Below are 27,091 nucleotides of genomic sequence, written 5' to 3' on the forward strand. Positions count from 1 at the left end.
TGAAAGCCAATGAAAGTTCATAGTAATCAAATAAAGAATATTCATGATGCAACTTGAAAGCCAATGATGGGTTATAATAATCAACTTATGAATATTCGTGATACAACTTGAAAGCCAATGATGATGGTTCATAATAATCAACTTACAAATATTTATGATACAATTTGAAAGCCAATGATGATGGTTCATAATAATCAACTTATGAATATTCATGATACAAATTGAAAGCCAATGATGGTGGTTCATAATAATCAACTTACAAATAGTCATGATACAATTTGAAAGCCAATGATGGTGGTTTATAATAATCAACTTACAAATATTCATGATACAATTTGAAAGCCAATGATGGTGGTTCATAATAATCAACTTGCAAACATTCATGATACAATTGGAAAGCCAATGATGGTGGTTCATAATAATCAACTTATCAATATTCTAGAAGCAACTTGAAAGCCAATGATGTTGGTGCATAATAATCAACTTATGAATATTCATGATGCAATTTCAAAGCCAATGATCAATATCGAAATCAAACAATTTTTTAGGGCATATCGTCTTCTGCACTGTTCACGCCTTGTTCGATCACAGCGGTCCATGTACAACGCACGCTTCTAAATTCAGAAAATGTTGACAAATGTTTGAAAAGTAAGATCGATGAAAGACCGACATGACTTGTATTTTCTCAGCGTCGACTTCTCGATAAATGTCTCCGGGACACAGTTTATATAAACAAATGAAAGTATGTGTGTTCTCAGGCGTTTTTGTTTTGTTTTACACAGTCAGATTAAAATCACTGTGTTTCTCTTTCTATAATGGCTAACACCCACAAGCCGTCCAGCCATATTTGTTTTCTCACAAATATTTGTTTTCTCTAAGTTCCGTTTGGCTTCAAAGTATTCGTTAAATCCTCTGCCTTCCGTATAATTTGAAAATAACTATTACACAGACAGAACAGTTGTCAATAACATCTACCTTGATGGTTTGAAAACGATCGTGGGATGGGGTAATGATACGGCTTCGTACATGTACCTCAGGTGTGCATCTCTAGGCACAGTCGATCCAGCCATTCTACAGCGGCCATCTAGCGTAGCATAGCATAGTGCAAGGCCACAGTGGACATCGAGACAGCGCACACAATGTACCAGTCGGTGTGCCATTCACTACAATATATTAATGCTACTCCACACCACACATCGTCATTCGTTCACTCGCAATGTAAATAATTTAAATATAATAATATTTGATGGATTAAAACTAGAAGTTGTTTTCTTAGTTTGCCATACGAGATTGTGGAAACAATTTCCAGAAAGAATTTTGAATTATTCAGATTTAAGGGCCAGTGACTGTGAAACTGTTTAGTGCCAGCAAATCCAGTGGTATTGACAATGCTACAAAATAATCAAACACACGTTGTACTCCATATATGTGCTCGGCTCACACTTCGCACATATATGCCACACAAAGTGGGCTTTCGCCCATTATGGGTTGGCAGGTTTTCCATTAATGTTTAAATAATTCCTGATTAAAACAATTCTTAATAATTTCTTTGAAAAATTCTTTGTTGCTATGAACACAATGCAATCGTACATACTGATTGGTCAAGAAGTACTCCATAGAATTTATAGGTTACAATTGTCTTTATTCAACCCCACAAAAAAGAGCATCATTGCATCAGTTAGAGGGGGAGGGGCTTACATTGTAAAATTTTACAGAGATATTTTAAATTTATTAATAAATTTATTGTTGTAAGCTTTTACAAATTAATGAGAAATATTTAAAATACCAGTTTTATTTCATCATATTACTAGTAATTATAATAATCTAATATTTACACCACAAGAACATATCCCCTTGAAAACCAATATTTAATGTCCAATCAAGCAGGCAGAAACATGTTTTGATATCAGATATATATGTGTTGACTACTACTCATCTCACAATTGGAGGTTATGAATAATGTCGCTGTCAATTCTATCCGATATGTTTTTTTTGTAAATAACCCATCACAATTGGCACCTTGACAATGTGCAAACCAAAGCCTGCATGAACCAAATATTTCATTAAATATTACTTTTTCATGTTTTTAGTTTCAGCATCTTTTAGGACTCTTCTCAGTATTTTGCCACTTGCTGATTTGGGGATTTCTTCAACAAATTGAACACCTCCTCGAAGACGCTTATGAGGAGAAACAGTTTCTGGAAAAAAGATGGCATAATATGAATGAATGAATGAATGAATAATCGTTATTTCAATAAGGAGTGGTAAATGATTAAGTTGATCAGGAAATAGAAATTCCTAATCGAAACTTGTAACACGCTGAACTACAGAATATAATGAATAGTATTGAACAACTTTTTCATTTCAATAGGAGAAAAACTGGTACAAAATCCTGGTACACTCACGTCAGATTTCAGGGAATACCTATTAATTCTTTTTTGTTTTTGTTTTGACATCCTCTAACTAGGACCTGAGTTAAAAATATGATCATTTCATTGAATATGAAAAGGATATGATGTCAGTGTTTTTATTTTATTTAAGATTCTCAAAACTAAATTATGTACCCTTTATACTACATTATAAACATGTGTTTCTCAAAATGGTATATTCGCAGATTACTAAAATCAAATTTTAGAAATTGTGTTGGCATTGGAAATTATGGTTTAGATCGGTTTTAGTTTTATCTGTTATATAAACTGTTTGAAATGGTTAATGTAAACCAATTTGTATCATCTTAGTTAGTATGATTTATTTTTTATCAATTTGGGTTTAGTCTTTTACCTACTAGAGCAATTTTGTCTGCATTTTTTTCTTTAATATATTCTTCAATATTTCTGGAAATTTTTGAGCCAACAGACACTGCAATTTGAGTCACAGTTTTACCCAAAAAGTTTGGCTTTTTTGTCTAAATCTTTTGAAGGAAAGTGCAGACTTTAAACCTGACTATTTTGTGAACTTGTGATGAAAACAGGGAACTGATAGTGAAAAGGATATAAAACTTCACTGTACTAGAAACTTATGTGTAAGCCTCACTCGGTAAAGGAAAGTAAACTATTTGACTGTTTGATATTTGAAAAGCCTCATTGCATCAAAACATTATGGAATAAGAAGGCTGCCTTTACAGGTGTTAAATAGTTATTTGACATCCAGAAATAAGTTTGTGGGTGTACACGATGTTAAATCTCATGCAATACTTTGACTCATTTTGTTTCTGATTTATGTAAATGATGTTCCCACATATTCATTTTAATATTTTCGAATTGCTTTTAATTAGTTTATTTGGACTATATTCCAATATTCCTGTATGATAGATTCTATGCGACATGCATTGTTTACATTTCAAATAAAATATATTTTCCATCAATGTAGACAAGCATGCCTTCACGCTTTTCTTAGTCAGAAAAAAGTATAAATTATCTGTATACATCTAATATACATATTTTTTTTTTCATCATTATTAACACTGAAATAAAAAATATTTTCTGTGAGTTAATTTTCTACTGGTTAAACCAACTGTCTGATTCAAATAGTGCTTGATTACCACTATTTTCAGACTTCTTTCACATGTTTGAACGAAAAAAAAGAAGATGTAATTATAATTAACAGATAATTAACAGTTTACCCTCTACAAATTTGATCACTTTTCTCACTGTAATTTGATCAGTTTTGGGTACGATAAATGCTTTAGGAAGTTCCCCAGCATCATCATCAGGTATTCCGATTACAGCCACATCTTGAATCTGAGGATGAGTCAATAACAGAGCTTCCAATTCTGCTGGTGCAACCTATAAGTAACAAGAAATCATACGTTATGAATGTTTCAACCTAAGAGAAAGCAAATTCAAAAAAACATTTGCCTCACAGATATCAAAAATAATATTTACATATCAAAAGTAATATTTACATATACTTTATAATCATGAATTTCTAACCCATTTTCGGGCAATTTTTTTTTCTTCTGATTGTTTTTGACATAGAATGACAATCATGCTTTTATTGTACATGTGATCTACGTCCATTTAGGAATACAACTTCAATAAAGACTATTGTAATGGAAACCTGTGCTTTAATGCATTATTAAACTACAATATTTGTTAACCTAGGTAGACCTTTCGGGTCGCCAGGTAGTGGTGGAATATTCCACTCCATATATGTATAAGATGTACGCCTATTACAGATATTAGCCTATCGGGTTGAGTATATAATATCACATGACCATTTTTGATTGACATGTACACACTCTGTAATTCTGTTCGAGCAGCATGGCGTTGGTGTGATGGTTCATGGAGAATATAACTACTCTGTTTTCATCCACAATCTGTGTGTGAATCGTTTTATTTAGATAACATCGTGAAATAGTCGAACCGAGGCGGTACCAGGATCCCCCTGAGAAGAAAGTGCGTGCTGTGTGTCCGCTAAAACACCGTGCGACACAGTAGAAAGTGTCGTCGTTTATCGCCCCTAAATTACTAGGCCGGGTAACGTTCTTTTTGTAGTGGAGCCCAGAATAAATTCCATTACACTATTATTATAGTTATAATAAATCTTTTGGCACATTTGATACGCCTGCATATTATAATAGGGCTATAAATGGTATGATGGTTTTTTTCTATATTAATATAATTGGAACAGGCAATCACCGCGCTCAGTAATTATCTTCCACCAAATATGTTAATTTTCCCAAAGAGGTTTCATTACCGAAACTTATCGTAATATCAACTGAAAATTAAATTAAATGCTTTTCAAGGGATTTCCACTTTTTTTTTAACTTTCAACCAATATCAACTGAGGCTTTCTAACTAAGATGCAGTATTTTGATTGGCTACTAGAACATGTAATCAGTATAGGCTGTATTCTGATTGGCTATTAAAATATGTAATCAGTGTATGCAGTATTCTGATTGGCTACTAGAACATGTAATCAGTGTATGCAGTATTCTGATTGGCTACTAAAATATGTAATCAGTGTATGCAGTATTCTGATTGGCTACTGAAATATGTAATCAGTGTGTGCAGTATTCTGATTGGCTACTAAAATATGTAATCAGTGTATGCTGTATTCTGATTGGCTACTAAAATATGTAATCAGTATGTGCAGTATTCTGATTGGCTACTAGAATATGTAATAAGTGTATGCAGTATTCTGATTGGCTACTAAAATATGTAATCAGTGTGTGCAGTATTCTGATTGGCTACTAAAATATGTAATCAATGTATGCAGTATTCTGATTGGCTACTAAAACATGTAATCAGTGTGTGCAGTATTCTGATTGGCTACTAAAATATGTAATCAGTGTATGCAGTATTCTGATTGGCTACTAAAATATGTAATCAGTGTGTGCAGTATTCTGATTGGCTACTAAAATATGTAATCAATGTATGCAGTATTCTGATTGGCTACTAAAATATGTAATCAGTGTGTGTGCAGTATTCTGATTGGCTACTAAAATATGTAATCAATGTATGCAGTATTCTGATTTGCTAATAGAATATGTTATCACAGTGTATCAACATATGATTGGTAGATTGATTATCTAAGTAAACCATATGAAATTCTGGGAGGGAAGATGGTATAGAAAAACAGCAAATTATTTCTTTTAGTTTTTATCAACATTGTTTTGTTTGTTTTCAGAATAATCTTCCTGTAACTATTGTTTGGCGTTCTGCTATTAAATGTGTGGGTTTCATTAACATCTTCCTCAGAATATTTTCTATAAATTTTAAAATGTAGAATTGTTATTCAATATTTTTTCTGTGTTGACTTCTGTGTTAAGCATGTACAAATTATTAAACTATGATGATTGTTGACAAAAAACATCCATGTATTCATACCTGGAAGCCCTTATATTTGATCAATTCTTTCAATCGGTCAACAATATAAAAGTGACCATCGTTGTCATAGTGACCAATATCACCTAGGGCAAAACAAATTCAAAAAATTTGCATTAACTTCCCTCATAATGATACATTCTGAGTTCAGATGCAACCTGGTTTTAATACCAAAAGAAAGCCGCTATAGACCATCGCACTTGTATACATTTCGCTTGCATGTGTGAATTTTCATAGTGACTCGGTTGGCCAGAACCAGCCATTCACACCTGAAGATAAAATAACAGCATTGTTCACTGCGGTTATTAAATATTATTATACATCTATCACCGCAACGCCATAAGTTACAGCCTGCCTAATTTTGCGGTATTTTACAGGGTATTTTCATCCTACCATATTAGAAAATGCGAGATGAACCGCTGCCACACTAGTGATCAGAATAATGTTCGAATGATGCACAAGGAACTTAGTGGAAAGGTGAATAGGTGAGAGTGCAAACTGGCCGAGGCTAAAATTAAGCTGCTGTATGATGTTATTATGATGAAAGAAATGTACAATTGTATTACCAGTATATAACCATCCATCTTTTACTGTCCTGTTTGTTGCTTGTATATTATTTAGATAGCCTTTCATGATCTGGGGTCCACGGAGGCAGATTTCACCATCTTGACCAGCGGCAAGATTTTCTCCTGTCTTAAGATCAACTACCTGGAATAATATATAAAATAATTTGAATAAAACTGTATGCATCATGACAGTGGTTGTATGTGTATGTGTTGGGGTTTATTAAATAAATGTAATGATGACTGCTTTAATTATGCATGCTTTGCAGACTATTCTTGGAATGCTTAGTTCTATTACAGCATGTAACAGAAATTTTACAAAAGGCAACAATAATTTTACTATTATAGTAAAATGAAAGAGTCAATGTGGAAGTGAGAGAGTCAACAATGGAAGTCAGAGGGTCAACAATAAAAGTGAGAGGGTCAACAGTGAAATTGAGTGGATCAACAATAGAAGTGAGGGGTCAACAACAGAGTGAGAGGGTCAACAATGAAAGTGAGAGAATCAATAGTAGAAATGAGAGGGTCAACATTAGAAGTGAGGGGTCAACAATAGAGTGAGAGGGTCAACAATAAAAGTGAGAGGTGAACAATAGATGTGAGGAGGTCAACAATAAAATTGAGTGTCAACAATAAAGTTGAGAGGGTCAACAATGAAAGTGAGCGGGTCAACAACGAACATGAGCGTGTCAACAATGAAATTAAGGGCTTCAACAACGAAAGTGAGAGGGTCAACAACGAAAATGAGAGCTTCAACAATGAAATTGAGAGCTTCAACAATGAAAGTGAGGGATTCAACAACGAAAGTGAGAGGGTCAACAAAGAAAATGAGAGGGTCAACAATGAAAGTGAGAGTGTCAACAATGAAAGTGAGAGGGACAACAATGGAAGTGAGAGGGTTAACAACAAGGTGAGAGAGTCAGCAATGAAAGTGAGAGGGTCAACAATGAAAGTCAGCGGTCAACAACGAAAGTGAGCAGCTCAACAATGAAAGACAGTGTCAACAATGAAATTGAGAGGGTCGACAACAAAAGTGAGAGGGTCAACAATGAGATTGAGAGGGTCAACAATAGAAGTGAGAAGGTCAACAATGGAAGTGAGAGGGTCAACAATGGAAGTGAGAGGGTCAACAATGGAAGTGAGAGATTCAACAATGGAAGTGTGAAGGTCAACAATGACAGTGAGAGGGTCAACAATAAAAGCGAGAGGGTCAACAATAAAAGTGAGAAGGTCAACAGTGGAAGAGAGAGGGTCAACAGTGGAAGCGAGAAGGTCAACAATGGAAGTGAGAATGTCAACAATGGAGGTCAGAGGGTCAACAATGGAAATGTGAAGGTCAACAATGACAGTGAGAGGGTCAACAACAAAGTGAGAGGATCAGCAATGAAAGTGAGAAGGTCAACAATGAAAGTGAGAGGGTCAATAATGGAAGTGAGAGGGTCAACAATGAAAGTGAGAGGGTCAACAATGAAAGTGAGAAAGTCAACAATGAAAGTGAGAGGGTCAATAATGGAAGTGAGAGGGTCAACAATGAAAGTGAGAGGGTCAATAATGAAAGTGAGAGGTCAACAATGAAAGTCAGAGGGTCAACAACGAAAGTGAGCAGGTCAACAATGAAAGACAGAGAGTCAACAATGAAAGTGAGAGGGTCAACAACGAAAGTGAGAGGGTCAACAATTAAATTGAGAGGGTCAACAACGAAAGTGAGGGTCAACAATGAAAGTGAGGGGGTCAACAATGAAAGTCAGAGGGTCAACAATGAAATTGAGAGCTTCAACAATGAAAGTGAGATGGTCAACAATGAAAGTGAGAAGGTCAACAGTGGAAGCGAGAAGGTCAACAATGGAAGTGAGAGGGTCAACAGTGGAAGCGAGAAGGTCAACAATGGAAGTGAGAAGGTCAACAATGAAAGTGAGAGGGTCAACAATGAAAGTGAGAGGGTGAACAATGGAAATGAGAATGTCAACAACAGCAGGTGACTTGTACCTTGCCAAGTGTGTTTGGTAATAACTGTCCAACGGAACCAGGATGAAATTCTTCAAATCGGGAACAAATATTTGTAGCAGGACCAGTTTCAGTTAATCCATATGCTGTCAAAACATTATATTGCAAGCAATAAAGACCTTACATCACTGTTACTAAAAAATCTTTTTCAGTAAAGATTACCTTTAGAGTTTGATAAATTAAGTAAATTCAAGAATGCAAATTATTTATCAAGTGCTTCAGACGCTAAACTTATAATAGCTTTTGCAAATTATGTATATTTCATTTTAATGAACATACTGCTGTATGTTCATATGGTGTTGTGTCAATAAATTATCATTATTACAAAACTACTGATCGTCAAACGAGTACTTAATGTTAAGTGTACATAACGGTACATAATGGGAGATATTGCTCTGGAACAGCATTAATTAAAACAAAATGGCCACTGATCAGCCATTTTTAAATGGATCGTCGAAAAAAACATATATGTATATCTATGACATGATGAATAATGAATATATAAAATTTGAACATAATCAGTCAAAGCATGTTAGAGATATGGCACTAAAACCGCATTTATTAAAACAAAATGGCCGCCAGTCGACCATTTAAAATTCGAACTGGATAACAAAATGATATGCATCACGATCCCATAATGACAATGTACATTTATACATACCTAGTTTTAACAAAATCCATTTGTAAATAGGCAGAAATGTTTGATTTTGATGATTTTTCAGCACAAAAATTGTGAAATTGATGTGCATATGTAGTTTGCATATAATCCGTCCAGGCATGTCTAAGACATACATGTAGGTCTGGACACATGCATGCACACACGCACACATGTAGACATGCAAAGTGGTCAATCCATAAGTGTTGTTTAACTTGTCTTGTGCATATGATAATATATAGTATACCGTTTATCGATACAAAATCAAAGGGTTAATCGATGTATATTCCCTTTACCTTGTCTCACAATTAGATTTTCGTTCTTTAGTTTTTTCTTGAGTTCAGTTACATGTTCGGCACCGCACTCAATATATTTACTAGACTAGACAGATCATACTGATCAACCATTGGGTGTTTTATTAGAAACAAAACTATTGGTGGAACAAGCAGACCTTGTGTTATCTGCAAAAAAATATACAAGCCTCATTTTGAATTAATGTGATGGAATCAAATCATCGCTTTGAATTCAGAAAACAGGCATACTACAGTAAATACAACAATGCCTCCATGCAGTGATTCCCTTGAATTCACAAAGCAGCGTAACATACAAATTTGAGAATTATTATCATCATTACCTTGTATTTTTCAATGAGTTGCAAGAATTGTTGAGGTTCAAATTTTGGCATTGTGACTAGTTTTGCTCCTTGACTTATAGCATTGGCAAGCACAGTAATCATCCCATAGGAATGATAGAATGGTAAAACACACAGTATAACATCATCAACTGAAAAATCCAGTAATCCTGGGGTTCTGAGAATTAAATAAACTTGAGTTATTGTCATAATGACATGGAAAACAAGTTTTGCATGTTTGTGATAGTTGTCATCATTCAGATTTAAATATCTCGGTGGCTAGTATGCGACTATTGACCCTCATACCACTATAGGGACACCACTATTTTTTTTATCTCTCCTCGTCAGCTTCAAGAATTCCAAAAAGTGTGCAAGTGGTGCAATGCAAACAAACGTGACAGTCAATATTGACAGACCAATACAATAATTTACACACCCCGTGGAGCAGTGCAGTCACGTGGTTTTCTTGAATGCTTATGGTTCACCAGTAGAAGGCATTCGCATAGCTAAGTACTTGGGAGTGACTATAGATAACAATTCCAATATTAAACACATTCGTAAAAACTTTGCCCCTAAAATTTGATTTATTTTTCAAATTCATCAATGTGTTCCCCAGTTTATTTTCTAATATTACTGTACAACTCCTTCATTGTACCCCATATCGCCTATTGTACAGAAATTTGGGGAATACATGTAACTACAGACTAAACATGATGTTTTCATTTCATAATGGTTGCAATTTTTATCAAAATTCAAGTTAGGGAGTTAGCGAGATTGAGATTTTGTACAAAATATAGACACTAATTAACATCGTGATTGCAGATCGTCAAAACTTCTGCGTTCACAAGCAAGCCATTGCAGACGACAATAATTTTGTTTGCCATATTTGTGAAATTTAGAAAATTTATCATAAGAATTTACACAAAATACTGTAAATGCATTAATTATTGACTGGTTTAAATTGTGCTATTTTCATTGATATGCAAAATCTGATAAATTAAATATATGTGAACATATGTGAATTTGTGAAAATCAATTGTCAGTTAAAATATATGGGTGTACAGTAATGAGTGAGAGATATTCTACGAGAGTTTGGCCTTTTGGGATGGAAACTCAGGGTCTCTGGTAAATTGACAAACTTGACAAATTTCAATGAATTTAATAGTTAGTGCTCTCTACAGACCTCGATGCAAAACCAGAAATGATGAAACCCTGTATGCCGGTATCACTGTACTACATTCGTCCATGATTTGCGATAATCTCGTAATATAACGTCATATTATGTACTGGGTGTTTTATTTATTTAAGGCATGATATCAGGCATTAAATCGGTACGACTAACCTCATTTGATGGAGATTACAAACCATGTTTCTATGTGTCAACATCACACCTTTCGGTAAACCAGTTGTACCGCTTGAATATGGTAAAGCAACGACATCTTCCGCTGGGTTAATTCGAACATCGGTAGGAAACGCTGATCCGTCATCCTCCATTAAGTCGGCGGCGAAAGATCTACATCCTTCCATGGATTCATCACCAATCACATACAAAGCCTAAAATAATGAGAAGTTTATAACGAAACTGATACCATATAAAAAATCAGTCATTATGACATGAAACAGTTTGCAATGTAAGATAAAATTACTTAAATTGGAAAACTGTGAGAGTACATGTACACTCATGTCCCGTAGTATGTAGCTTACATGATGTAAATACAAGTATAATAGAAATGCTATCGACTCCAGTGTATATGTCTTCTCGTTATGTTTGTACCAAATCCATTCATGACAGCCATGAGTCTCTAAAAAGGTTGAAATACGTTTTACTGTTTATTCGCCTTGAAACAACTTCAAATGAATGCATGTCAATAGCTGTGACATGACGACATATATGTAAAATGGAATGCTACCAGTGTAGGCATGTAGCGAGATGAAAACAGCAATTTGAAAAAATGGCCATTTTAAACCTGACCTGTATCGCAAAATTACAGGTAGTAAAAATACTCCAGATGGCGTTCTGTTGGTGTACCTTTATCCCAGTCGCCCTCTGTACTGTCTATCTGTCTTTAACAGCCAACTTAGATGGCGTTCTGTTGATATATAGTTACCTTAATCCTAGACACCCTCTGTACTTCCTATCTGTCTTCAACATCCAACTTAGATGGCGTTCTGTTGATATGTACTTACCTTAATCCCAGACTCCCTATGTGCTGCCTTGTATGGCCTTATCATGCAACTTAGATGCCGTTCTCTTGATATATACTTACCTTAATCCCATACACTATATGTGCTGCCTGTCTGGCCTTATCGGGCAACTTAGATGCCGTTCTCTTGATATATACTTACCATAATCCCAGACACCATATGTGCTGTCTGTATGGCTTTATCAGGCAACTTAGATGCCGTTCTCTTGATATATACTTACCTTAATCCCATACACCATATGTGCTGCCTGTCTGGCCTTATCAGGCAACTTAGATGGCGTTCTGGTGATATATACTTACCTTAATCCCAGACACCCTCAGTGCTGCCTGCCTGGTCTCATCAGGCAACTTAGATGGCATTCTCTTGATATATACTTACCTTAATCCCAGAGACCCTTTGTGCTGCTTGTCTGGCCTTACCAGCCAACTCAGATGGCATTCTGTTGATATATACTTACCTTAATCCCAGAGACCCTCTGTGCTGCCTGTCTGGCCTTACCAGCCAACTCAGATGTTGTTATCATCCATAGAACACCGGAATGTTTAAGTTGAGTAGTTAATTCATCTGAAATAAAGTGAAGAAACACAACATATGCACATCACTTTTTATGTAATGACTCTTCGTAAATGTTATAATCAGGAAAAATTAAAAAGTGCTTTACAGAGTCATCATGCAGCATGTGTTTTAATTTTATGGAAACAAACAATGCTTTTACACACTTTGTATACATTGTATATGGGTCCCATATCAAAGACAATGAATGTGACTTTAAATTATTAGAACAAGGTTTTAGTCACTTTTCATGAAATGGTCATTGGTGTACATCTGACAAAATGACAAACCAATCAAAACTCATGTTACAAGTCACTTTCTCGTAAGGCAAGTTCTGATTGGTTGGCAATTCCTGGTGGAGAGTTATGTGAATGTGATTTGTATTTGGTTGGATGAAGTTGTAGAAAATTTACACAGATACCCTGAATAAAAAGTGAGCAGAAAACCAAAGCTTTCCAGGCTATTTGGTTTCTTGGAAGTTCAGGTTGGTTTATTGATTAATAAATAATGAATATTAATAGATAACAAATAATTATACAAACTTAAGGTGTTTTGGGCTGGGAAGCAGAATTAGTTGATGTGGGGCTAGTCTGGTCTGCTTCTTATAAAAACACAACATGGCTGCAAAACGGCCATTTTGAATCAAATCGGGCAACAAAACATCTTTCCCAGTATTAAACTCATCACGTGGTTTGTTAATACCTAGCTTGAATAAAACCATGTCTGGGAAATGGTTGATGACACATAACATTATTTTTTTTGTAAATATTTTGAAAGAAAGACCATTAGTTTTATTGAAATCCTAACTGAAAAGATTCCAACCATTATGTTGCGCCTGTACCACATTTATCTGAGGAACAGGTAGGACATTTGAAAATAAGTCATTGTTCATGAAATTATCCCTGTTGGAAGTAGGGGAAGTGAATTAAGAGTGAATTTAATTGGCTGATCCAGTATCTACAGAAATTAGATGTATTAAATGACTCTTACAAAATCAAAATATATGGTATGAAATTCCAAATTGAATTTCCATTGTGTAGGCTCATGTAGTAGTTATAGATATAGTAGTTTGATCAAAAAGCAAGAGCAGGCAACCATTTTTGCTTTGATTGTGAAACAAAATGTATCCTAACTATCATCCTATGTATAATTTGGGAAAAAAACAGGATGGCTTCCAGTTGCTCATTTTAGATTTGAACACGAAACGAATCATCATGGACATGTATCTCAAAATGTATAAAGTTTGTAACTGATAAATCCTGTCCAAGATACCTGATTTTTCAAAACACAAGATGGATACCAGTCGGTCATCTTTGATCTGATTTTGGAGCAAACTGACATGAACATGAATTCTTATATGTATGTGACAAATATGAATGAAAATGGTCCAAAAGCCTTGGAGATATAGTAGTATGGTAAACAAGTTGGTCATCTTTGATGTGATTATGAAACAAACTGAGAAGAACATGTATTCCAATATGTACTATGTATGTGCCAAATATGAACGAAATTGGTACAACATTTCCAAATAATAAGATGGCCACCAGCCTACCAATTTTGATATATTATGAAACAAAATGACATGTCTCATTAACCCACAATGAGTGATGTTAGTACCAAGTTAATAACCACCTTGGAACACATACAGTATGACTGAAAAATGTTTAAAAAAACACACAATTTTGGTAAAAAAATTACTCAAGTCATCTTGATTACAAACAATTTCCGGTTCCCAAATTGATAGCGTTTGAACGTTGATCGATTGTGCCCTTGCACATATCGCGTAACCTAGGGTCAACAAACCGGAAGGCATGACAGTTGTTGAACATTCCGAATGTGCAGAGTCGCAGTGCAGTGAAAATCACAGTTTCCAGCTTGCAACGTACAGATTCACCTGAATAAAACTGCCATAATCTTTCAACTAGCTGGTAACAACCTCTGACAATGTGCACACTATTCTGCCTAAGCAAGCACTGAATAAATATAAATATTAATGCATTTTTACTATAATTAGAAAAACATACATACAAACAGTGTACACTGGATTTGCAGTGGATATGGTTCCTCCAATAGATGCAACGCCATAAAATGCAACAAAGAATTCTGGCAGGTTTGGTAGGTATAAAATGCACACATCTCCTTGGCGGAATCCAGCTTTAGTTAACCCACTTCCACATCGATAAACAAGGTCTTTTAATTGCCGGAAGGTGTACGACTTACCAGTTACCCCATCGATCTGAAACGTATTAACAGAGAGTTAGGCGTTACTATGGAAACTGGAAGATGGATGAAGAAAGCAAAATACACAGTCAAACATTTCTGAGAAGATTGACCTTGCGTGTTTCTATGTTAAGAAATTGTTTCAGATGAGATGAGAAAATGCACAGTGCTATGACAGACTAGTACACATTGCTATAAAATAGTTGCAAAATTACAAATTGCATAATACTTTTTCTCCACAAAAATAATTTACTTGGTCATGAAAAGCAAGGCTTGATTGTATAAACTAAAATGTACCATACTTATACACAACAATACCAGGGTGTATGTTAATTCCATGTATTAGTATATTTAACATACTACCCTCTGGACCAATGGCATTGTCATTTAGTTATCAGCTACCTACACATTCAAACATTGCCATGAATCCTGCTAAAGAAAATGAGCTTCATGCGCAACATCTTTACTTTGGGTGGTACTGTGGGTGGTACTGTGGGTGGTACTGCGGGTGGTACTGTGGGTGGTACTGTGGGTGGTACTGCGGGTGGTACTGTGGGTGGTACTGCGGGTGGTACTGTGGGTGGTACTGCGGGTGGTACTGTGGGTGGTACTGCGGGTGGTACTGTGGGTGGTACTTTGGGTGGTACTGCGGGTGGTACTGTGGGTGGTACTGTGGGTGGTACTGCGGGTGGTACTGCGGGTGGTACTGTGGGTGGTACTGCGGGTGGTACTGTGGGTGGTACTGTGGGTGGTACTGTGGGTGGTACTGCGGGTGGTACTGTGGGTGGTACTGCGGGTGGTATTGTGGGTGGTACTGCGGGTGGTACTGTGGGTGGTATTGTGGGCGGTACTTTGAATGATACTTTGGAATTTTTGTTACCACACTATGTGTGGTAATTTGTGGTATTTTGTGTTACTTGTTGTAGTATTTTATGTTACTTCGTATGTTATTTTGTGTTCGTAGTTGAATTTGACCACCTAATTATTTGGGAGGTTTTCGGAACTTATTGGTTTCTAGAATTTTCATCGATCACAGATTTGTGTTCTTTTCTGTTCCACCTCAGATTTTCCTTCATGGAAAAATGTTTTGACTTTAATTTACTGTAAAGGGGGTAATTATTCACTGGGTTTTAATTTAGCTTATTTCGCTGACTAGAAAATGCGCTAAATTAAAACCCAGTAAATATGTAAAATTTAGCATAGAACACGTTATCTAAATGACGAAACCGTGAATTTAAAACCCACTGAATATGCCTGAAATGGTAAATCAATGAAATTTAAACCCAGTGAAAATTAGTCATTTTACAGTAATTAAAACAAACACCTGATGGTACATGGTATTAGGGACACAGGAATAATTTAATTATCACACAAACAATTACCTACTACCATAGACGTACGTACCTGGCAATGTATAATAGTAGGAAACACTAAATGTTTAATTCACATTTTTGTTACTAACCATAGCATCTCTGTCTCCATAGTGATCAAATTTGGACAAGACAAATTGATGAACTGATAAATCTGTGGGTACTCTGACATCGGGATATTTGCTTCTAACGATACCTAAAACATGATATATAAAAAAAAACATTTTCGTTCTGGCTTGCAGGTGCGCATCATTTTGACAAATAGATATCTTAGTTAAATTTCTTCCCAAAAAACTATAACAGATTTTCACAACAAATAAAATGTGTATCACCACAACTTATTTTCAACACCAAATTTTAATCCTTTTGAGCCATAATTGACATTACAAAACATTAAACACAGAAAAGCATTGCTAAAATTGAGAACAAGCACACAAAGCTTGAAATTGAAAAGGGCATGCAAGTACACACACCCACAAAACAACACTAAATAAAAGAAAGTGCAAACAGTGCAACATAAATGTGATTGAATATGAATTACATTTACTCATGGTTTGCCAGCAGCTTTTGTCTGAATTTAATTTTCTACCACACAATACATTCATTCAATTGCTCTATGCAGATGAGTGTGAAATTATAAAATAGGTTTCACTGTTTATTTACAAAGACTTTCAAGAAAGAATAGAGAGTTGATAGTTTTGAATTTTATTATTATTAGTTTTATAAAAAATATTACATTACATTTTACTTTTATACTTTACAATATTTTCTCTTTCTTTATTATTTCATTATTATTGTTAAACTTTGTTTTATTGCTACTATACTGTATTTGTAAATATAATAAATAACATGAAGTTATTACGAGGATACCTCAAAGTATGCACAAAGACAGTGACGAGCAGTGCAGGGAGAAAACGTACTGTCTGAGTGCATACTTTGAGGTATCCTCATAATAACCTTATCATCTTTTCCTTCCAAGGATACATCATGGGATTGCCAAAAATACAAAAAGTTTAGAACAGAATCAGTGAAGCATGCTGATAAAGAGCCATGATTTGTAGTGCATACCCCAAAACCAGCTATGTAGGTCACATGACCTGGCTGCCATCTTAGGTAGAACACAAACCGGAAGTACTCAATTGCACCACTTTCTAAGGTTCTAGGAACTTCGGGTTTTTTTGTGTGGCATCATTGGCTCATGTCTAGCAAATATCAGCAATAAAAACTTTAGCGGTCATGTGACCTTTGCCGCCATATTGGATTTTCTGAAAATTGACATCAAACTTTAAAAATCTTCTACTTAAAAAATGGCTCATTCATGTGATTAGAAATTTGCTTTGCAGCACCTACGTCCATAGCTCTACAAAGTTACTGAAGCAGATTTTTGAAAAATGGCTTCCTTTGGCAGCTTACTTGGATTTAGTAAAAAGTGAAAGTACGCTATAACACATGAACAATTTGCCAGATTTAAACCAAACTTTGCATACAACATCCCTTCAGTAAGGTGATTATGTGTTCATAAAAATATTTACCATGATTCAAATGGTTTTGGCGGCCATCTTGAATTTATTCAACAAATGCAAAAAACCTCAAAAAATTATCTTCTTAAAAAATGCTTGCTTGTTTGACAATCCATTTAGCATATAGTACCTCTGTTGATAGCTCTACAAAGTTACTAAGGCAGATTTTTGAAAAATGGCTTCCTTTGGCAGCCATCTTGGATTTAGTAAAAATTGATATTACGCTATAACTCATAAACAGTTTGCCAGATTGAAACCAAACTTGGCATACAACATCCAGTAAGCAAGATGATTATGTGCTCATGAAAATATTTCCCATGATTCAACTGGTTTTGGCGTCTTGAATTCATTAAAATAAAGCAAAAAACCTCAAAAAATGATCTTCTTAAACACTGACTGTTTGACAAGCAATTTAGAATATGGCACCTATGTTGATAGCTCTACAAAGTATTTGAAGCAGATTTGTGAAAAATGGCTTCCTTTGGCAGCCATCTTGGATTTAGGAAAAAGTGAAATCACGCTATAACAATTTGCCTGATTTAAACCAAAGTTGGCATACAACATCCATTCAATAAGATGATTATGTGTTCTTGAAAATATTTCCCTTGATTCAAGTGGTTTTGAATTTGTCACAAAAATGCAAAAAAAACAACTCAAAAAATTATCTTCATAAAGACTACCCGCTTGTTTGACAATCAATTTAGCATATAGTATCTCTGATACTATATGCAAGCAATCAATCAATCAATCAAGCAAGTGCAATTTACCATTAGCCACGCAGGCTCGAAACCCGTCATCGCTGCTATGCAGCTATATTTATTATTATTATTATATCTAATGTTAATATATTAAATGCACAAAAATCTTATTCGCAACTTTTCAGAGTTCGTGGAAAGAAAGCAGCCAATTTACACTTACATTTTACAATTACATTACATCACGCTTGACACATATCGTTATATCTAATGTATACACGTACAAATGATATGGATAGGCAATGTATAAGGGATACATGAACTACCCCACTGTTATAATGTCTGTATATAACTACAGTTATACTTACCAGTGTTATTTGCAGCACATTTGAATGCTTCTATTAATATATTTATACGTCTCTGTGACTTTGACTTGTCTGAAGACATGGCTAATTTTCCTTAAAGAACAGAAAATTTCAAGGCAATAATATTAACATATTGACTGCTAATGTAGTTTTTTCCATTCATCTTGATGAGTAGTGGAGGTTTGCTTGAGGCAATGAGTTAACATATATCCAACTCATATAAATAATTCAAGTTGTCAAAATATTTTATAAATTATTAATTAAAACATGTGGAAACACCAAACAAAGATTTTGCCGCACCAATAAATTTCGCAAAAACCATTCAGTCTTTAGAAGTCATTTAGTTTATTACAATGACGTATTCTGCTGTTAAACTTATTATTTCCAACCGTTTTGCGATAGTATTTTCTCGAATGAATGCAGCATTTACAGTTCATTCAAAGTTCAAAGTTGCGTTGGGATTACATTGATACAGTGTAACAATGTCGGCGCCGATGAACTCTTACCAGTGCGCAATGTAGCCAAAATAAAACGCATGGCCATTTGAACACTGGTAAGTGATAATACATTTGGGCGAAAGTATTCAAAAATAAGTTTTGGCTGTTGCAATGGCCGTGGTTGGCCAGGATTTTTGTCCAATCAGTGACGGTACGACCTAACTTTCAAGTATGAACAAGATCAGCCAATCCAAAAAAAAATAACAGAGGAGTTAAAAGCCGTTGCTGGTGAAAGGTTACCCAAGCTTTGGAGTCAAATTTCTGTATAATGAAAAAAGATATCAAAAATTCAAATAGTAATTTCGTGCCCACACTCAAGCTGAGTAGAATGACAACGGTGGTCCAAATTTGAGCGAAATCGGCATGAATGAATACGTGAAAACACTGGAAATCACACACACAGACGCATACACCCATACAGGTGTCCCATGAATTGTGGAGCCCCCATTGAATAAACTTTTAATATAGTTGCGATATGAACTCGATTAAAACGCGTTCCTATATAGGGTTGCGTTTTAATTGGAGTTTAATTAAACTCAATTACAATGCAATACAATGGAGAATTGCACTTTAATTAAGTTTAATTAAACTAGAGTTGAATATCCCGTGACTGAACATAGAAATGTTTGCGAAGCTTAGGTTTAGTATCGGGGTAAGGTATGGTATATTTATATTAATATAACGTGAACCATACCTTTCCCGATACTAAACCTAAGCTTCGCAAACCTGACTTAAATTCGATTAAATATTAATATAAATTATGAAACATTGTGGAGCCACCAATTTGGGGCTCCACTTGTACAAAGGGCTCCACTTTGTTTGTGTATGTCTGGTCTGGTCTTAATTACTTACTTACTTACAGAATCAGGCATAGTTCCAGAAGCCGTATATCTACACTTTATGCAATTGTTTTTTTTAAATTATGCTAATTTATTCGTGACGTGCAGTTTCAGTGCTCATGAATATTCATTAAATAGTGGGTCAATACATTCTAAAGGGGGCGATATATTATGTTTTGGGGAAGAGTTAGAAAGGAGGAATTAACTATTCTCAAGGGGTCAATACAAAAGAAGGGTCCCATTTGGAGATAGAGCAGTAATAATCCTCATGTCTGATGTTGTTGCATATGACTTGATCCTCGTTATTTATAGGAGCACTGTTTTCGAACCAGAAATCTCTAACATAGCTGACAGTGTACAAATCCACTGAACCATGTGGGTAGTCATGGTAACGAATAATTTGTTGTCATACTTAGCTTTATTGCAAGTTAGTGTTTGCAAGAAAAGACTGGCACAGATGGGAATTGAACACGATGGACTGACTAGTTGTCTTAGCATTTGATGAGACTATATAGTGTGTATATATACAGATATACAACATATTTCTGTTATCGTCACAATAATATTGCCAATTTGGTGTTTTATCCTTGTGTAAACTATATGCATGTCATAAACTGTTAATGTACATCTTTCCAATTTGGTGTTTGCAATTTGCGTTGCCCATACCTGACCCGACCCTGACCCTAATAATTGCGTTGAGCAGGAACGCCAGAACAATTACTTTGTGTATCTAGTGGAATTCGAACCCATGTTGGCTACGCCATAATATGCAACCACTTCCCCCATTTTATTGTGATTTTGTAAGTGTTTAATGATGTCTTCTTCACCCGTCCCACCATGACCCAGTTTCAACCACAGGCCATTTTGCAACGAAGCGCGTGACCCTTGGCGTGACCCCACTGACTGTATGATCGTTCTGTTCAACTGTTAAGCTAGGATTTATTACCGGTATTATCATTATGTTGTCACGTAATTTGTTCAACCTTATCTGTAATGTCTTAAGTATCATTACTGTAATTTGTATATACCAATTTGTATATACCCAGGAAACGACCCGGATTGAAGGTCATGTATGTTGTGACGTCACCAATTAGTGTGTAGGTACGGCTTCTAGAACTGTGCCACTTTCACCATGATTGATGAGCGCCTAGTCTGATAAGAAAGCGATGTTGACTTGACCTCCATGATGAAACACTAGTAGTGATGTCATTATTAGCCAATCGGTAAAGCGGATGCTTAAAGTTCAAACAAGATTGCCAGATGGTAAACACAAGCATCGTTCAAGTGTACTAGTTCTTATTGCACCCTCTTATTACTGCACCCCCTGCAATAGTACCTAGTTCCTATTGCACCCCATGCAGTAACACCTAGTTCCTATTGCACCCCGGGGGCAATACTAACTATGTGTTATTGCCTCCCCTTGTTTTATTGCCCCTTATAAAATTCAAAATGTCATAAATATTCTGTCTGGGGAATTTCTATTATAATATGATTACATTATATTATTTAATAGCTGCAAAATGTTCATAGAAGTAAACGGACGTTCCATTGTTTTGAGAGACAGTTGTATTATAATTACCTTCCTAGCAGCAAGATTTGACCAGCGAGATATAAGAGAAAACACTTTCTTGCATGTTTTCAGAATGAAGCGCTCACCCCATTACCAAAGATTGCATCATCTGGTCAGTGCACCAAAGATACAAAAAATTCAGCATCACTGAATTTGTGAAATGCCAGAATGTCACGATAATGTGATAACACATGCGATGAATTGTATCACTTGACATGTGTTGGGCTAGCAGGCTATATACCAAATATCTGGCAGTGTTGGGGATCCGCTCCGCTAGGGTTGTTCTTAATATCACTTTTGTTGGCAATCAGCTCCGCTCGGATTGCCTATATAATCACTTCTGTAGGTTTGTGTGAGCGTGTGTGTGATTACCAGTGCTTTGACATATTATTTCGTCTGTAATTTTTTTGGCTTGGCCGATTTCCTCAAACTTGGCAGGTAGATCACACAATCACCCGAGGAAAAATCTGAAAAAAAATGTTAGCCCACCGTTGCCATAGCATAGTTGGATAGCTTCGCGCCAAGTGTATCTCCCCTACAAATTTAGGATAAAACACCCCAGACATAGCTCAATATACTCAGCTTGAGTGTGGGCACAAAATTACTATTTAAATTGTTGTTATCTTTTTTCATTACCGAGAAATTTGACTTTGGCTTTTTAACTCTTCTGTGATTTTTTTTTGGCTGGACCGATTTGGTTCTAACTTGGCAGACGAATCACACCTTCACTCCAGTTAGGTTGTAAAATCTGAAAACAAATTTTGACCCATCGTTTCCATGACAACAGCCAAAAAACAGATTTTTTAACTACCTCCACGCCAATGTATCTCACCCTACAATTCAAGCATGGACATAGCTCATTCTACCCAGCTTGAGTGTGGGGGAAAACTTTACTGTTTTTTTATGTATATTTTCATTAACGAGAAAATTGACCTCAAAGTTGAGGTAACTGTTCACCAGGAATAGCATTTTAACTTTTCTGTGATTTTTTTGGCTGAGCCGATTTGGTTCAAACTTGGCAGGCAAGTCACACCTCCACTCTAATTAGGTTGTAAAATCTGAAAACAAGTTCTGGCCCATGATTTTGTTCATACTTGACAGGCAAATCGTACCATCACTAATTGAAACAAAAATCATGGCCCACTGCTTCCATGGCGACAGCATTTTCGAATATATTCGCCCCAAATGTATTACATCCTATCAGTCTTGTAATAGCAGTGTTCAAATGACCATGCTTTTTATTTTGGCTACGTTGCGCTTTGACAAGAGACAACCGGTGCCGAAATTGTATCAGGGCAACGTAACTTTGAACTTTGAATGAACTGTGAATCGTGCCTTCATTCTAGAAAATACTATTGCAAAACGGTTGGTAATAATAAATATAATAGCAGAATACGTCCTAGTAATAAAGTGAAGTGTCTTCTAAAGACTGAATGTTTTTGCACACTTCATATATGGGGCTCGGTTTTAGTTGGAAACCGACGTTTGATTCACGTTTATGTCCTGCTATATAGTACTACAATGTATGGCAACAGCAGAAAACATCTTGGTTGTTTTTGAGCGGTGCAGATCGCCAACCAGCCTACCGGCTTGTAAGGTCAAAAAAACTTATGTTGCACTCAAGTCGAAAAATAGTCTACAAATATTTTGTATGATATAAAAACTGATATATGCTAATTGGGGTGCAATAGATCCTAGCTAGTTTCTACTGCACCCTTCAGATTACTTGACAATAGTCTACAAATATTTTGTATGATATAAAAACTGATTTATGCTAACTGGGATGCAATAGATCCTAGCTAGTTTCTACTGCACCCCTCAGATTACTTGACAATAGTCTACAAATATTTTGTATGATATAAAAACTGATATATGCTAATTGTGGTGCAATTGATCCTAGCTAGTTTCTACTGCACCCCTCAGATTACTTGACAATAGTCTACAAATATTTTGTATGATATAAAAACTGATATATGCTAATTGGGGTGCAATAGATCCTAGCCAGTTTCTACTGCACCCCTGAGATTACTTGACAATAGTCTATAAATATTTTGTATGATATAAAAACTGATATATGCTAACTGGGGTGCAATAGATCCTAGCTAGTTTCTACTGCACCCCTCAGATTACTTGACAATAGTCTACAAATATTTTGTATGATATAAAAACTGATATATGCTAATTGGGGTGCAATAGATCCTAGCCAGTTTCTACTGCACCCCTGAGATTACTTGACAATAGTCTACAAATATTTTGTATGATATAAAAACTGATATATGCTAATTGGGGTGCAATAGATCCTAGCCAGTTTCTACTGCACCCCTGAGATTACTTGACAATAGTCTATAAATATTTTGTATGATATAAAAACTGATATATGCTAACTGGGGTGCAATAGATCCTAGCTAGTTTCTACTGCACCCCTCAGATTACTTGACAATAGTCTACAAATATTTTGTATGATATAAAAACTGATATATGCTAATTGGGGTGCAATAGATCCTAGCCAGTTTCTACTGCACCCCTGAGATTACTTGACAATAGTCTATAAATATTTTGTATGATATAAAAACTGATATATGCTAACTGGGGTGCAATAGATCCTAGCTAGTTTCTACTGCACCCCTCAGATTACTTGACAATAGTCTACAAATATTTTGTATGATATAAAAACTGATCTATGCTAACTGGGGTGCAATAGATCCTAGCTAGTTTCTACTGCACCCCTCAGATTACTTGACAATAGTCTACAAATATTTTGTATGATATAAAAACTGATCTATGCTAACTGGGGTGCAATAGATCCTAGCTAGTTTCTACTGCACCCCTCAGATTACTTGACAATAGTCTACAAATATTTTGTATGATATAAAAACTGATCTATGCTAACTGGGGTGCAATAGATCCTAGCTAGTTTCTACTGCACCCCTCAGATTACTTGACAATAGTCTACAAATATTTTGTATGATATAAAAACTGATCTATGCTAACTGGGGTGCAATAGATCCTAGCTAGTTTCTACTGCACCCCTCAGATTACTTGACAATAGTCTACAAATATTTTGTATGATATAAAAACTGATCTATGCTAACTGGGGTGCAATAGATCCTAGCTAGTTTCTACTGCATCCCTCAGATTACTTGACAATAGTCTACAAATATTTTGTATGATATAAAAACTGATATATGCTAACTGGGATGCAATTGATTCTTGCTATTTTCTACTGCACCCCTCAGATTACTTGTAATAGCCTACAAATATTTTGGGCCAAATATTTTTTTCAGATTTTTCATAATAACTAAGGTGAAGGTGTGACCTACTTGCCAAGTACCGGAGTGAGACACTATCGCAAACAACACAAAAGGGAGAGATATGTTTGCCTGTGTAACGTGTTGACATTCGTCTTGTCAAAAAGAACTCATTTCGAAAGCAGGGATCCCCCACTTTCAGATGCCATTCTCGTAGAGTAAAACGCCTCGACCTATCCAATAACTCTCGCTTAGTTTATGGTTGAAATTCCTTTCTGAGCTCATCCATGTTTTTATGCAGAGTCGACGCTCTCAGTCTACATTTTCTGCACGCATACGAACTGGCAAGATATAGATCGATCGTCGCTGCCACAACAAATTCGCATGTCGTAGTTCTATCGATCCCACAAAGCAGTCTCCTTCGGTTTTCTATATTTGTTTGACTGCCACAAACAATACACTTTGTTTACTTGGTTCTAAGCGCTTTAATAGTTTTCTTTGCTATTTTGGTTGGAGTGACTGTATTCATTGTGTTCATAACGTGAACAACCAACGCATTCAGGGGGGCATTTAGAATAAATTTGCATGCATTATGTTAATATAATTTATTTCGTGACGTCAGTATCAACTATGAATTATTCATATCAACTAGAAACCTGCATACATGGACAGTCTCTCGGGACAAAAGTCCCTCGCGTGAAAAGGTTCGCCTTACTATCAAACACCTTCGGCGTTCGAAAACACAATTACATTAGACCCGAAACTGTCGACAGTCTAGTCTCGAACGTGTAACTGGTAGGTACGTGTCTCAAATAAGACATGTGTTGAGCTTAATACATCTCACTCTAGATACTTACTTACTTACTTACTTACAGAATCAGGCGTAGTTCCAAGAGACGTACCTACACTTCATGCATTTTTACTAAAATTATGCTAATTTATTCATGACGTGGCAGGTTTTGTGCTCATGAATATTCATTAATTAGTTGAATTGAACATGGGTCCTCCCGATCACTATGTAGACAACTGACCCACAAGACCACGATGGACTGACTGGGTGTCTTGGCATTTGATGAGACTATATTGTGTGTATATATAAAGATATACAACGTGCTTCTGTTATTGAGTCACGATTGTCAATTATATTGCCAATTTGGTGTTTTCTCCTTGTCTAAACAATGTGCAAAAATATGTCATAACCCGTTAATGTACATCTTGCCAATTTGGTGTTTGCCATTTGCGTTGCCCATACCTGACCCGACCCTGACCTTAATGCCAAGACACGTTCCTAATAATAATTGAACGGGAAAGCCAAAACGATTGCTGATCTCTGATTACTTCGGTCCCGGAGAGTGTGTATCTAGTGGGATTCGAACCCATGGCATTTGTATTGTGTGGTTTTTCATTCCCCGTTTTATGTGATTTTGTGTGTGTTTAATGATGTCTTCCTCACCCGTCACGCCATGACCCAGTTTCCGCCACAGGCCATTTTGCAACGAAGTGCGTGACGCTTGGCGTGACCCCACTGGTTATGTGATTGTTCTGTTCAACTGTTAGACTAGGATTTATCATAGTTATTGTCATTATATTGTCACGTGTGTAATGTCTTAAGGTAGAGATGCAGTTTACCTGACAGATAGTTTAATTAGTTAATCAAGATGACCTCCTTTGTCCACAAAACTATATATTTTCGGAAAGCTTATTGTATAAATTTTAAAATTTTGTTACTATTCTTTTTTTATAGACACTGTAATTTGAAATTCGCTCACAAATGTGCTTTTTTGGTCAAAAGTGATTTAAAAAAAATAGCTTCTAACCCATGCTTCTGTTTCCTGTCAAAATTGGTTTATGGGTACATCTTTTTACTATGAAGAAAGTGCCGTCTTGAAAACTGTCTACCAGTTGTCAATTTTGCACGGCAGAAGCTCAAATTTCACTACTTCAAGTTTATGCATATATTAACACCCAGACTAGTTGTCTGTACGATTGTTGTAACACTGTTCAACCAAAAACAATGCCCCGACGGCGTTTTGAAGATAAACACATTGTCAATCATTTGTGAAAATTTCAAAACAAAAGGTCAAAGCGTCTAGGAGCTATTTTTTTTAAAGTTCTGGGATGCGCACTAAAAAGAAGCTGAGATAATTGTTAATTTGCATAGCAATTCACTCAGTAAGAAGTTTTATAATGCTCATAATTAAAATGGATGTAACAGTTCCAAATTTAAATGTATTATCGTTTTGTTAAAAGTTAAATATAGTGCATAATATGGAGATCCCGTCATTTCTTTTCTTTTTTCACCATGTTTCTTTTTTATTATTTATGTACA

General features: G+C 35.6%; 1 pseudogene across 1 annotated transcript; it reads right to left on the reverse strand.

Annotated features, from left to right (window-relative positions):
* Positions 1–1,621: 1,621 nt before the first annotated feature.
* Positions 1,622–25,655, reverse strand: LOC144362336 (uncharacterized; annotated as a pseudogene). The gene is made up of 13 exons (XR_013422570.2): positions 25,632–25,655; positions 18,612–18,701; positions 16,121–16,224; positions 14,467–14,674; positions 12,344–12,450; positions 11,024–11,235; positions 9,685–9,859; positions 9,347–9,511; positions 8,378–8,481; positions 6,395–6,536; positions 5,832–5,914; positions 3,623–3,785; positions 1,622–2,198 (listed from the first exon to the last, which is right to left on the reverse strand). The product of XR_013422570.2 is annotated as an uncharacterized LOC144362336 (transcript).
* Positions 25,656–27,091: the final 1,436 nt, after the last annotated feature.

Source organism: Saccoglossus kowalevskii, chromosome 18, assembly GCF_978046115.1.
Source record: "Saccoglossus kowalevskii chromosome 18, keSacKowa6.1, whole genome shotgun sequence".
In the NCBI taxonomy this organism is placed as follows: domain Eukaryota; kingdom Metazoa; phylum Hemichordata; class Enteropneusta; family Harrimaniidae; genus Saccoglossus; species Saccoglossus kowalevskii.